At 39.1% G+C, this 12358-nt stretch overlaps 1 protein-coding gene across 3 annotated transcripts in view; it reads left to right on the top strand.

Moving 5' to 3' along the window:
• plaat1 (phospholipase A and acyltransferase 1) overlaps nucleotides 1–12358 on the top strand; it is a 55145-nt gene that overhangs the window by 23891 nt on the left and 18896 nt on the right. The window lies entirely within an intron of this gene.

The raw sequence follows: 12358 nt of genomic DNA, 5'->3' as shown, positions 1-12358 counted from the left end.
AAAAGGGAAGAACGCTATTTTTAAACTATTGAGTGAGATTCTTCAGACTTCTATACCTCCTCCCTGATGATAGCAACGAGAAGAGGGCATGTCCTGGATGACAAGGGTCTTTAAAGATGGATGCTCCATTCTTGAGGGACTGTCTTCTGAAAATGTCCTCCATGTTGGGGAAATTTGTGCCCACGATGGCTGAACCTACAACCCTCAGTAGCATTTTGTGATCCTGTATCTTGAAGCAACCAGTTAGAATGTTCTCCACCGCACACCTATAGAAATATGCAAATGTCTGCAAGCGCAAGCGAAGTATAGCTGCTGGGGTGCGTTCTTCGTGATTGCATTCATGTGATAGGCCCAGGATAGATCCTCTGAGGTGTTGATGACCAGGGACCTTGAAACTGCTAAATCCTCAGTGAAGACTGGTTGTGTGTTCTCCCAACTTCCCCTTGCTGATATCCACAATCAATTCCTTGGTCTAGCTGACAGTGAGCCTGAAGTTGTTGTGACATGACTCAACTAGCCGATCTGTCTCACTCCTGTACGCCTCCTTAGTGCCATGGTGTCACCTGTGAATTTATAGAGGGCTTTTGAGCTGTGCCTAGTCACACAGTCATGAGCGTGGAGAGAGTACAGCAGTCGGCTAAACTCGCATCCTTAAGTTGTGCCTATGAGTGGGAGATGTTATCACCAATCTGCACAAATTGGTCTCCTGATGAGGAAATCGAGGATCTAGGTACAGGGAGAGGTGCAGATGCCCAGGCTTTGACGCTTGGTGATTAATCCAGAGGGAATGAGGAGTTGAACACTGAGCTGTAGTTGATAAACAGCAGATTAACTTATACCTGCTATTAGTAGAAGCTCCAGAGATTAGCTGTAGGCCTCTTGTATATGTAGGTGAACTGCAGCGTTTTCTGGTCCTTGCTCGACCAGGAATTAATTCTAGTCATAACCAACTTGTCAATGCACTTCCTGGTGCTATCAAGCGATAGAGCTATTTAATCAGCTCACCCCGCTTTTCATTGGCATCGTTATGTTTGTTGTCCTTTTGAGCCAGGGAGCCCAGACCATATCAGTGAGAGATTGAAGATGTCCTTGAACACTAGATAGTTGGGCAATATAGGCTTCGAGAACCTGGCGAGATACACCGTCGCAGTTTGATGCCTTGTGAGGGTTTACCCTCCTGAAGGATGTTCCAACATCGACCTCTGTGACAGAAATTACAGGGTAGCTGGATGCTATGGGGATTCAAGTAGATATAGTGTCATTCTCTTTTTCAAAGCATGCATAAAGGGTGTTGAATACATTCGGGAGTAAAGCATCGCTGTTAGGTTTCGCGTTATAGGAGAAGTAACATGCAAACACTGCCACTGCTGCCGTGCATCTAACTCTATCGCTAATTTCACATGGAATTGCCTTTTCTCTCTCAGTGTGACCTTGCGAAGGTAATACTGGGAATTTTTACAGGATTCCAGATCAACGGTCTTGAACGTCTCAGATCTAGCCCTAAACAGGCTGCTAATCTCCTAGTTCATCCAGGGCTTCCGATTTGGGAAAACTCAGTGTGTTTTCAAAGGCATACACTCGTCCACTCAGGTCTTGATGAAGACGGCCAAGGCATATTCATTCAGCACCAAAGATGAATCCCTGAATATTGTCCAGTCTACTGGCTCAAAGCAGTCTTGTAAACACTCCTCCTCCTTTCTTGACTGTACATTCACGGTCCTCACCGCGATTCTCAGTCTCTGGCTAAATGCCGGGAGTAGAAGTACAGCCATATGATTGGATTTGCCAAATTGCAGGTGCAAGATAGCATGGTAAGCTTTCTTGATGGTAGTGCCACAGTGATCAGGGGTGTTGGCTTCCTCGGTTCTCCAGGTGATGTGTTGGTGGTAGTTCGTCAGAGATGTCTTCAAGCTAGCTTGCTTCAGTTTCCTGCATACATGCCAAACTGACGTCAAATTACACCTAAAAATTAGGCCATTCTCATGCAGAATGACTCCATAGTCATTATAGCATCATCGTAAGTTCTCTATGGCATCATAGAGGCTGCATTGTTTGATGATTATGGGAACATAAATGTGGGATCTCAGGATGTCTCGAGTCAGATGAAAGCTAGTATCGTGACATTGGGAATTCATTTCGTAGAAAGCATGGTAATAATTGTGAAATCGTGGAAGGCAATTGTTCGTAAAATTGGATGTTAGGGAAAGGTGAAATTACATGAAACAAAAACAGAATGCTGGGAGGGAATCCAGAGCAGCTTGGACAGCAGTTGTGGAGAGAGAAACAAGACTGACTAACGGCTTCCTGATCAGGTTAATGATCTTTAATGAGGAATGGGTAAAAAGTTTATTATTATATGGCTGGGAACAATTTAACTCCTAGAATTATGTCCACAGATCCAACACAGCGAATGCTAATGAGCTGTATATACAGAAGTGGGAGTTCACACCCTCGAGTTGGGCAGTAACTAGCTGTCGGTGACAGTGCAGGCCAACGCACAGGTCCAGACCAAAGCAAAAGTGGAGGTGGGGCTTTGGCACCTGTCAAAGATCGCCAAGATTTTAAACAATTTTTAAAGTTATTGGAACACTTAAAACACATAGAGATAGTTAAATGATTTAAATCAACCATATACATTTTAAATAATTTACTTTCTCCTATTATGCCTTCCAAACCACAGTCCAGTATCTCCACTGAAATTACGGACCACATTAGTTCCAGCCTGGCATTGGCCTGTGCGTCAATTCTCCATCATAATGTGGAGGAAGCAGGTTTATTATCACTGACTTAAATGGTGTGAAATGCTGTGACGTTTGTTGTTTTGTGGCAACAGGACAATGCAAAAACTTAAGATGACTATAAATTACAAAATAAACTAGCAGTGTAAAAGAAAGGAATAATGAGGTAGTACTCATGAGCTCGCAGACCACTGAGAAATTTGATGGCAGTGGGGAAGAAGCTGTTTCTAAATTATTGAGTGAGGATCTTCAGGCCCCTGCAAGATCCCAGCAAGATTGTCGATATATCAGACTAATAGCGCCTGTGTAGAATTCCAGGACTTACTAGGATTTTAGTAACTGAACCTGGATGGTTTGATCAGAATTGTCACTACCAACCAGCAAAATTCAGCACCAAAATGATGTTTCATTTATGGTGTTTTAAGAGGAAAAAAATCCCAAGAACTGAAACTATGAGTGATAATATGCAGTTCCACAGATCCCATTATCTAAAATATGTTAACACTTTACCATTACCCCTGATAATATGATCCCTGAATTTAGAACCATCCACTCACTACATTACCTCATCTATAATTGATTCATGCTCCAGTGGAAAGTATGACGTCAATTACTTAAAATACTGGTTACAGCGTTTTGTGAGTATCATCCGTTCAGATTAGAAGGCCAGAGAAAGAAATGAAGTAGTCTCAGGTGTAAATTTCAGCCCTATAACAGAGAATATGTAGAAATCACTTAGGGTGTTACATTCGGCACCAATCCCCTTGTTAACTATAGATCAAAGTTTAAGGTTTTATTTTGCCTGCTTTGTGGGAATAATGAAGCAAACCCAGTAGCTTCTGCATCTGGCTGGCTCAATAAAACCATTTAAATTGTTGAAAAGCAACCTGCCAATAGGGAAAAATAATGCAAAAATCTGCTGTAGTTGAGAAGAGCCGCAAGAGGTAGAGGTTCAATCCTGACCTTAAGTTGCTGCCTTTATGGAGATTTCACATCCTCTCTGTGACTACGTGGTTTCCTCCTGGCCCTCTGGTTGCCTCATGCATGTTGAGGGGTTAACTGGCTTCTGCAAATTGCCCCTAATCTGCAGGTGAGTGGAAAAATCTGGGGAGTGTTAATGAAAGTGGTAGGAAATTAAAAGTAAGATTACGGTTTAATGTAAGTTCCCACTGAACCCCATACACCTGCCTTTTCATCATAACCTTTGATGCCCTGATCAATCGGGAAACTATCAATTTTCGCCTTAAATACACCCACAGTCTTGGCCTCCACAGCTGTCTGCAGCAGAGTATTCCACAGATTCACCACTCTCTGGCTAAAAAGATTCCTCCTTACCTCTGTTATAAAAGGTTGCCCCTCAATTTTGAGGCTGCGCCCTTTAGTTCTGGACACCCCCACCATAGGAAACATCCTCTCCACATCCACCTTATCCAGGCCTTTCAACATTCAGTAGGTTTCAATGAGATCCCCCCCGCTACATTCTTCTGAATTCCAACGAGTACAGGCCCAAAGCTGCCAAGCACTCCTCATATGTTAATCCCTTCATTCGCAGAATCATTGTTGTGAACCTCCTCTGGACTCTCTCCAATGACAACACATCCTTTCTGAGATATGGGGCCCAGAACTGTTGACAATACTCCTCGTGCTACCTGACTAGCATCTTATGAAGCCTCAGCATTCTCTCCTTGTTTTTATATTCTATTCCCCGTGAAATGAATGCCAACATTGCATTTACCTTCTTTACCTCAGATTCAACCTGTAAATTAACCTTCTGGGAGTCTTGCACGAGGACTCCAAGTCCCTCTGGACCTCTGATGTTTAGATTTTCTCCCCATTTAGATAACAATCTGTGTTTTCGTTCCTTTTACTAGAATACATTATCATACTTTTCCCAACACTGTATTCCATCTGCCACTTTTTTGCCCTTTCTTTCAATTTGTCTATGTCCTTCTGCAATCACATTGCTTCCTCAGCACTACTTACTCCTCTACTTACCTTCGTATCATATGCAAACCTTGCCACAAAGCCATCAATAATGCCGGAAACACTTTGGTCTAGTGCCTGTGCAAATCATTTGGTTAATTTGAAACACATGACCATTTTGTATTCAATGGAGAGAATTGAACATCATCACACAATGCTTCATTAGAGATGCCAGAAAGGGTTCACAATACATTACATTATAGCTGTCTTGAATTTCATATTGTTATGAAGGAAATTATTTTTCCTATCTCAGTATTATTGGAAGCACTGAAAGTGACTGGAGACCATCTTTAACAAGGCATTAGCCAGATCAATTAAAAACATATTCTATTAGAGAACTTTTAAACCTGAGTTATTTTAAGATGGGAGCGTGCCTTTAAATTGGACTCCCAGTATTTCTTTGTTCCATTGTGCATGATAATAAATAAATTCTACATCAATTTAACATTCACCTGCTATAACTCAGGGGAAGTATTCATTAAGATTCCCAAATATTTGAAAATACATACTTTTTTTCTTTTTTTAAGAGCAATACTAATATGATTTGCTTTTTTGAAATTGGATTGTGAATTGACATCTTCTGAAACAATAAACAGTTGCCGCATAGAACTTCATTATATCTGTACTAAACCTTTGGTGTTTTTGCAAATGAAATGATGTACAAATATTCTGTGGAACATCATATTCAGTCTTTCTATACAGTTCTGTTTCCCACTTCTGGGAAGACAGGCTGGATTGCATTCATCTGCAGCTGTAATTGCGTGAAATGAGGATCTGCTGTGGATTGTTCTTGCAGAAACATGGCTCCAGAACAACATCCATGCACCATCAATCTACCAGCCATGACATTCAGGAAATTGGGCTATATTATTATTATTTTTATATATTTGTTGTAACTATGTTTTCTGCCATCATAGTTATCTGTGCTATGTGTGCTGTGTGTGACTGTTGGTACTGTATCTTGAACCCTGGCCCCAGAGGATCACTAACAGCAGGAATTCTGCAGATGCTGGAAATTCAAGCAACACACATCAAAGTTGCTGGTGAACGCAGCAGGCCAGGTAGCATCTCTAGGAAGAGGTGCAGTCGATGTTTCGGGCCAAGACCCTTCGTCAGGACTCGATGTCTCGGCCCAAAACGCCGACTGCACCTCTTCCTAGAGATGCTGCCTGGCCTGCTGTGTTCACCAGCAACTTTGATGTGTGTTCCCAGAGGATCACTGTTCCGTTTGGCTATATTGCTGTGTAAGGTTGAACGTCAATTAAAGTTGAACTTGAATTTATATATTGCCAATTGCTATAGATGTTTCAAGACTGATTGATTCTATGAATCTACTGAGAAATTTTCAGGAAAATTTAGCAAGATCATAATTTTTAGTGATTTTTGTGTTGTTGCTGCAACTGTCAGTCTTTAAATGTTTATATTTTCTGTTTGAGAGAAATCACAATCTTAGCTTACAACTATGCTACCTTCAAGGAAGAAACAGAAACAACATAATCAGCTCACATAGATAGAGACTTTCATTACTGTGAACATTTGGGTTAACACGAGCGAGGAGGCTAACCCTGCATCAACATAGTTTTTGTTAATAATAGAAATCTGTTTTTTATCCTCTTAAATTTTTAATGTACAGAGTGCTATTGTTTGAGCATAACCCAATGCCATTCACCAATGGAATTATTTTCTTTGAGAAAATGTTGTGCATGAGATTAAAAACATAATTTGCAGTTTTGATAGCATTTCAAAAGGCATCTTCAAAGTACCCAGTGTATTAGGTAACAGTATTAGGATAGAATGGAATACAGGGGCTTGGGTCTAGGATGGATAAATGGCATCACGTTGACATGGATTAGGTGGGATCAAAGAGCTTGTATCTCTGTTGCATGCTTCTGTGATGATTTTGTCTGATTATAGTTGTAACGTATGAACCACTGATTATCATTGCCAAAGTAAGACATAAGAGATGCCTTTTAACATTTTCAATAATTGGTTCAAAACACTGATGCAAGAATTAATTATAGAAGTAACCTCATGATGTCCTCATGCATCTTGCTTTCATCATTGCATGTCTTCTCAACTGTGGGTCTCGCCTTCAGCTAATGGTGAAAAACAGCTCAATTTAAATCCACTGAAGTTGTACTTTTTCTGACAACGATCAATTTTGAAAGTTTCAAATTTCATTCACATCAGCATGTTACTTTCCGTTATAACCTCACTCTGTTTACCTATATGCCTTGTAATTCCATCACAGGATAAAGATTGATCGTCTTTACTACACTTGTTCCTGTTAGGAATATCTCCACGCAAGATTAAACGAGACTTTTAAGAATTGTGATACAATTTCCTTATATGAATATCTGGTAGAACTGCTGCCTCACAGTTTCAGAGACTCAGGTTCAATCCTGACCTTGGATACAGTCTATGTGAAATGTGCACATTCTCTCAGTGCCCACTTGGATTTTCACCTTGGTGTTCTGGTGTTCTACATCCCCAAAATGAGCATGTTTCAAGTTATCCCTAGTGTGCAGTGAGTGGAAGAATTGGGAGTGGGGATGGTTGATGATACTTTTGGGGAAATACAAGAGTTGAGATAGTATTAGAAACAATATTGATGCTTGATAGTGGGTCTGGAGACAGTGGGCTGAAGGTCCAGTTTCCATTTTATCTCTTACTGCTTCTAACTCTAAAAAAGGAGACGAATACTCCAGCTGTGGTGTCTCCAAAACCCTAAAGCTTAACCAATCGAGTAAAAAGTAGTGACAACTTTCCAATTTATTTGTTGTGCTAGCTTTTTTTTTAAATCTTGCAGTAGCTCAGATCCAGAGCTCTGCAATCATTTATCACATGATTGTGCCTTTTTACTATATTTTCTACCAACAGGGACAATTACATTTTTTTCCATATTACACTCCCTTTTGTAGTATCTTTGCCCACTCACTTAACCTATCCATATCCTTTTGTGGCCTCCTTATATCCTTTTACGTGATTTACTGCCTTTTTTTTTGTCATCAACAAATTTGGCATCTATACCATCTATACCTTTAGTGCGTTCATCCAAAATTAAAAATACTGATCACTGATCCCTGTAGCACACCACTTATAACGTCTGGCCAACCAGAAAAAAGACTCTCCTTTGTTTCCTGTTGGCTATCTAATCTTCAATCCATGCCAAAATGTGGTTTCCTATATGATAAGCTTTCATTTTCTATAATAATCTATGATACGGCACCTTAAAGCCAACTGGAAATCCATATGTACAACATGCTACTTATTCAAAAATGCAATAAATTGCCATAGTAGAGTTTCCCTTTCACAAAAAAATGACCATAAAAGTAAGACCATAAGGTATAGGAGTAGAATTAGGCCATCTGGCCCATAAAGTCTGCTCCGCCATTCAATCATGGCTGATCTTTCTTTTCATCTCCTCAACCCCAGTTCCTGGACTTCTCCCTGTAACCTTTGATGCCACGTCCAATCAAGAACCTATCAATCTCTGCCTTAAATACACCCACAGCTGCACATGGCAACAAATTCCACAAAATCACCACCCTGATTATCTTCAAGCAACACATATCAAAAGTGCTGGTGAATGCAGCAGGCCAGGCAGCATCTCTAGGAAGAGGTACAGTCGACATTTAGGGCCGAGACCCTTCGTCAGGACTAACTGAAGGAAGAGCTAGTAAGAGATTTGAAAGTGGGAGGGGGAGTGATGGAGCCAAGAGCTGGACAGGTGATTACCTTGATTTTATTTCTAATCATCCTGTCCTGATGTCTTCAATCAGAACCTGTATAAATGATGAGGTCATCTAATGGAAACTTCTCTGAATCTAGAGGAATTTATAAAATTAAAGCCAACTGCTCAAATATCTCTCAGTTGCCACTTGTTTTAAGGCCCCATATTGAAATCTCAGACCTGTCCACTATACCTTATACAACTTGTTCAGTTCTACTTCCCGGACATAGTTTATCAGAGTTTCTCCCTTCCTTCCAATACCCGACTTAAAGCCACCTCTGTCATGTTACTTGTGTGCTCTATAGTAAAGACTTTTGTTTAATTCACATGTTATCTCCTTGTTTTCTGTAACTTATTTCCCAGACTTCCAAAAATGTCTGTAGAAAATATTTTTCTTTATTATATTCTGATTAAATTTATGTTGTACTCTAATTTCCCCTTTCTTATTAAAATATTAATCATTCATTTTAATAGGACCCAGATGAGGAAAAACTTCTTCACACAGAGAGTGGTGAATCTGTGGAATTCTCTGCCACAGGAAACAGTTGAGGCCAGTTCATTGGCTATATTTAAGAGGGAGTTAGATATGGCCCTTGTGGCTAAAGGGATCAGAGGGTATGGAAAGAAGGCAGGTACAGGGTTCTGAGTTGGATGATCAACCATGATCATACTGAATGGCTGTGCAGGCTCGAAGGGCCGAATGGCCTACTCTTGCACCTATTTTCTATGTTTCTATGTTTCTATATTCTGTCAAATTTATAACCTACTGCCATCTTTGTTCATTTATATACCTTTTTAGCTTTGAAATTGTCTTTAATTTATTTTTAGCTTACAGTAGAAGATAACTCACACCACCTCCCCATGGATTTTTCTTTGCTATTGGAATCATCTAATCTCCGGATTCTAAAAGGCTCTTTCAATGTCTCCCACAGTATCTCAGTTGACTGAACCCTTAATCAGAGCTGCCAGATCACGCTAGGTAGCTCAATTTTAAGCTCTCTGTCCATATTTAAGTTTAAAGCATTTACTTGCATCCATTCTTGTCTACAAAACTGAATGTAATATTCAAACATGGTCTGATTATCAATCTTTCAATGCCATAATAAATATACTGACCATGTAGAGAAAGAATTCAGAAATTATTCTCAGGGTTTTTACAGCATTGTTATTAATAATTGCTGATGGTAAGTTTGCAAAGAATGTGAAGTACGTCATGAGAGTGTTCTAACTGACATGCACATTCCAGAAACCACGAGGTATTGGTCACAATTTATACAAAAGCTAAATGTTTCCTTTTGCATGACAATAAATACAGAAAGAAAGGGGATTATGTTGTCCACTCCACAAATGTCTTTCATTAGTTATGAAATAAATATGCAATATAACTTTTTAAAAATCACACAAGTGAATGTTGATTTCAAGATTACTAGCAATATTATTTTTATATATGATGGAACCAACTCATGAGATCCTTAAATGAACCCCTAAATTCATATTAAAATATGATCTCACTTACCCAATGATAATCCACATTTTCTTCCATTTTACATTTCACGTGACACTCATTTTATTTCACTCCATTTACTCAAAATAAATAGGATGACTAGGGCAGTTTGCTGCACTCTGATTTTGATGTTGATTTGTTGAAGTGCAGAGTTGGAGTCAGGCTCTTCTTCAGAGAGATGGAAAAACTGAAGGATCACAGTTGGAATTTTTTTCTTGACCACTGCCTGGAATTAACCTCAAGAACAATCCTGAATCAGGCAATGCTCGAAAACATCTTGCAAGAGAGCTTCAGGGTTTAGGAAATGAGCAATATAGACTGATACATTACAATCTTAATTATGCTGCCTTATGTAGGTGAGCTTGATACCTTTAACCACTTCTAGCACGGATGAGTAATCTCATGAAGGAGTTAAAATGCTAGGATATTTCCGTGAACTATATATGTGAGATGGGAAAAATTGCTTTTATTCAAAGTTGCTCCATCTCTAAAATAGTTGTTCAAAAGCAGATGAAGGAGTAAATGCAGCATTTAGCCCTTACAGAATATGAATTTGCTTTCAACCAAGCATGTGTTGTGTTAGGGAAAAGTAAAGTTAAAAAGATTAAAAAGGAAAGAGACAATGTAATTCAAATGAAAAAGGCTTTATGATTTAAAGTTTTAAATCATTTGTGTTTTACATATGTGGATTTAAGGTTATAGCATTGTGCTATTCCTGACATTTTGAATCAATCATTACAGTAGTCAAGATATGTGAAAGCTGATATGTATAAAAATCCTAAGAAACTTGAAAGTCTGTTGGCTGCTTAGGGGTTAATAGGAACTGCACCGGACCCAATACACATAAAAACACATGAGCGCTCTTCTAAACAGTAATATATAGTGACGGGAAAATAAAGCTAAGAATAGTTCCCCATTTTTTTAAGGTCTTTAATGACAAATCTGACCTTGGTCATGTCAGTTTGAACCTACATTTTGTGAACATAAATAGAAAATCTGTGCATTTAGCTTTCATTGTGACAGTGAATGAATGAATTCCAGAAAATAAAAAGCACAGTTCAATGAAAATGGCAACTCTTCACTTTCATTTAAAATTACCATGACAATACTGGGAGGACCGGGCCTCCCTGCGTACAGCAATGGCACTCATTGACTCATCTGCATATGAATTTCAAACTGCTTTTAAACCTCACAAGTGGTGTAGCAAAACAGTAACTTCAGTCTTTAACAGGACGATCAGCAAACAGCTGTGTGGAATGTTCATGTCACAACAGTAAGTCAACTTTATTATGAAGATTTGCAAATCAAAGCAGCAATTAAATTAGTGGTAAATAAGAAAATGAATCTCAGGGTTGTATATGGTGATATATATTTACTTTGATAATAAATTTACTTTGAACTTTTGAACTTTGAAGTCACGTGGAATGTAGTTAATATCTATGACTGCTGCTGTAGAATGAATGGTTTGGAAGAGTTTTATAGTTTATTTTGATGCAACTATCATTCAGAGGACAGAATCTCAATTAGTTTATTCAAACTATTAATGATTAGAAGATTAAGTTTTAATTTAATTTTTGAACCTTGAGGTAAACCTTTTATCGTGACTGACATAAATATTATTTTTCTGCCTATAAGTTTCAGAATCTACCTGAAATTAAATGATGTTAACAGAAGTTAGAAGAAGAATGCACATCAGAAATAGATACTTTTTTGATCCCAAAGGAAATTATAGTGTCACAGTACTATTTCAAGTGCACAGATATACAAATATTAAAAGAGAAGCAAGAAAAAAATAAAAGATAAGTTGGTTCAAACGGTCTAACAGGATGGAGTCATCACTTCCCCAGCTATAGGTTGACTCATTATAGAACCTAATGTCTGATTGTAAGAATGACCTCATATAGCATTTGGAGCAGCGCAGTTGTCAATAGCTTGCACCGGTTTCAGAAATAGTGCCACCTAATATGATGTGATATAAAACTGTAACATTTCTGCTGGGTGAAGTTGAGTGCAACACTCTCCTTCTGCAGGGTGAATCTTCCCTCCCATCTGCAGGGAATTCAGGCACTGGAATCCACCAGGAGAGTTCAACCTGCTGATATTGCACAGAATCAGGAAGCCAAGTTAAAGTTTTGAGGTTTTCTGGGAGAGCAGGTGGAACTCTTGGTTATGCTGTTGGAAATGGGCATGAGCAAGAGCAGGGTAATAGCAGTTTGAGAATGATCTCCTAAGAGGCCAATCCACAGCAATCGATTGGTGGCATCACATTTAATTAGATCAGCTGCCAAATGGAGATTGGGGTCAACGGTGTGGAGTGCATGTGGTGTCAGGAGGGAAAGAAAGACGGAATAGGCTCATTGAGAAGGAGGTGAGCAATGGAGGAAGACAAGAATGAGGACC

This window comes from Mobula hypostoma, chromosome 4 (genome assembly GCF_963921235.1).
Source record: "Mobula hypostoma chromosome 4, sMobHyp1.1, whole genome shotgun sequence".
Classification (NCBI taxonomy): domain Eukaryota; kingdom Metazoa; phylum Chordata; class Chondrichthyes; order Myliobatiformes; family Myliobatidae; genus Mobula; species Mobula hypostoma.
This window is presented reverse-complemented; position numbering and strand designations above follow the sequence as displayed.